The sequence below is a fragment of the Physeter macrocephalus genome, chromosome 21 (genome assembly GCF_002837175.3).
Source record: "Physeter macrocephalus isolate SW-GA chromosome 21, ASM283717v5, whole genome shotgun sequence".
Classification (NCBI taxonomy): domain Eukaryota; kingdom Metazoa; phylum Chordata; class Mammalia; order Artiodactyla; family Physeteridae; genus Physeter; species Physeter macrocephalus.
The window spans coordinates 66,403,038-66,405,200 of NC_041234.1; positions in this window are offsets into that span (position 1 = coordinate 66,403,038).

Below are 2,163 nucleotides of genomic sequence, written 5' to 3' on the forward strand. Positions count from 1 at the left end.
ATTTTGTCTGATACGAGAATTGCTACTCCAGCTTTCTTCTGATTTCCATTTGCATGGAATATCTTTTTCCATCCCCTCACTTTCAGTTTGTATGTGTCCCTAGGTCTGAAGTGTGTCTCTTGTAGACAGCATATATATGGGTCTTGTTTTTGTATCCATTCAGCCAGTCTGTGTCTTTTGGTGGGAGTATTTAATCCATTTACATTTAAGGTAATTATTGATATGTATGTTCATATTACCATCTACTTAATTGTTTTGGGTTTTTTCTTGTTGGTCTTATCCTTCCCTTGTGTTTCTTGCCTAGAAAAGTTCCTTTAGCATTTGTTGTAAAGCTGGTTTGGTGGTGCTGAACTTTCTCAGCTTTGGCTTGTCTGTAAAGGTTTTAATTTCTCCATCAAATCTGAATGAGATCCTTGATGGGTAGAGGAATCTTGGTTGTAGGTTTTTTTCCTTCATCACTTTAAATATGTCTTGCCACTCCCTTCTGGCTTTCAGAGTTTCTGCTGAAAGATTAGATGTTAACCTTATGGGGATTCCCTTGTGCGTTATTTGTTGTTTTTCCCTTGCTGTTCTTAATATTTTTTCTTTGTTTTTAATTTTTGACAGTTTGATTATTATGTGTCTTGGCATGTTTCTCCTTGGATTTATCCTGTATGGGACTCTCTGTGCTTCCTGGGCTTGATTGACTATTTCCTTTCCTATCTTTATTATCATTATTCTGAATTCTTTTTCAGGTAGACTGCCTATTTCCTCTTCATTTGTTAGGTCTGGTGTGTTTTTATCTTGCTCCTTCATCTGCTGTGTGTTTTTGTGGCTTCTCATTTTGTTTATCTTAATGTGTTTGGGGTGTCCTTTTTGCAGGCTGCTGGTTTGTAGTTACCATTGTTTTTGGTGACTGTCCCCAGTGGCTAAGGTTGGTTCAGTGGGTTGGGTAGGTTTCCTGGTTGGGGGGAGTAGAGCCTATGTTCTGGTGGATGAGGCTAGATCTTGTCTTTCTGGTGGGCAGGTCCACGTCTGGTGGTGTGTTTTGGGATGTTGGTAACCTTATTATATTTTAGGCAGCCTCTCTGCTAATGGATGGGGTTGTAGTCCTGTCTTGCTATTTGTTGGGCATAGGGTGTCCAGCACTGTACGTTGCTGGTCGCTGAGTGAAGCTGGGTCTTGGTGTTGAGATGGAGATCTCTGGGAGATTTTCATCATTTGATATTGCATGGAGCTGGGAGGTCACTTGTAGACCAGAGTCCTGGAGTTGCCTCTCCCACCTCAGAGACACAGCCCTGATGCCTGTCTGCAGCGCCAAGAGCCTTCAATCCACATGGCTCAAAATAAAAGGGAGAAAAAAATAGAAAGGAAGGAAAGAAAAGAAGGAAGGAAGGAAGAAAGGAAGGACGAAAGGAAGGGAGGAAGTAAGAAAGGAAGGAAGGAAGGAAGGAATGAAGGAAGAGAGGAAGAAAGAGAGGAAGGAAGAGAGGAAGGATGGGAGGAAGAAAGGAAGGAAGGAGGGGGCAGAATGAAGGGAGGAAAGAAGGGAGGAAGGAAGGGAGGACGGAAGGAGGGAAGAAAGGAAGGAAGAAAGAAAGGAATAAAGGAAGAAAGAAAGGAAGAAGACAAAATAATGTAGGATAAATATAGTTATTAAAATAAAAAAGTAATTATTAAGAAGAAAAAATTTATAAAAAAACAAAACAAAACAAAACAACAAAAAAACCCCACAAAAAACGGGTCAGTCAGAACCCTAGGAGAAATGGTGAAAGCAAAGCTATACAGACAAAATCTCACACAGTAGCACACACATACACACTCACAAAAAGAAAAAAAGGGGAAAATAAGAACATATCTTTCTCCCAAAGTCCACCTCCTCAATTTGGGATATTTCCCTGTCTATTCAGGTTTTCCAGAGATGCAGAGCACTTGAAGTTAATTGTGGAGCTTTAATCCACTGCTTCTGAGGCTGCTGGGAGAGACCTCCCCCTCTCCTCTTTGTTCGCACAGCTCCTGGGGTTCAGCTTTGGACTTGGCCCCGCCTCTGCACGTAGGTCCTCCGAGGGCATCTGCTCTTCGCTCAGACTGGATGGGGTTAAAGGAGCAGCTGATTCGGGGGCTCTGGTACAGACTGGGGGGAGGGAGGGTCACGGATGTGGGGGGAGCCTGTGGCGGCAGAGA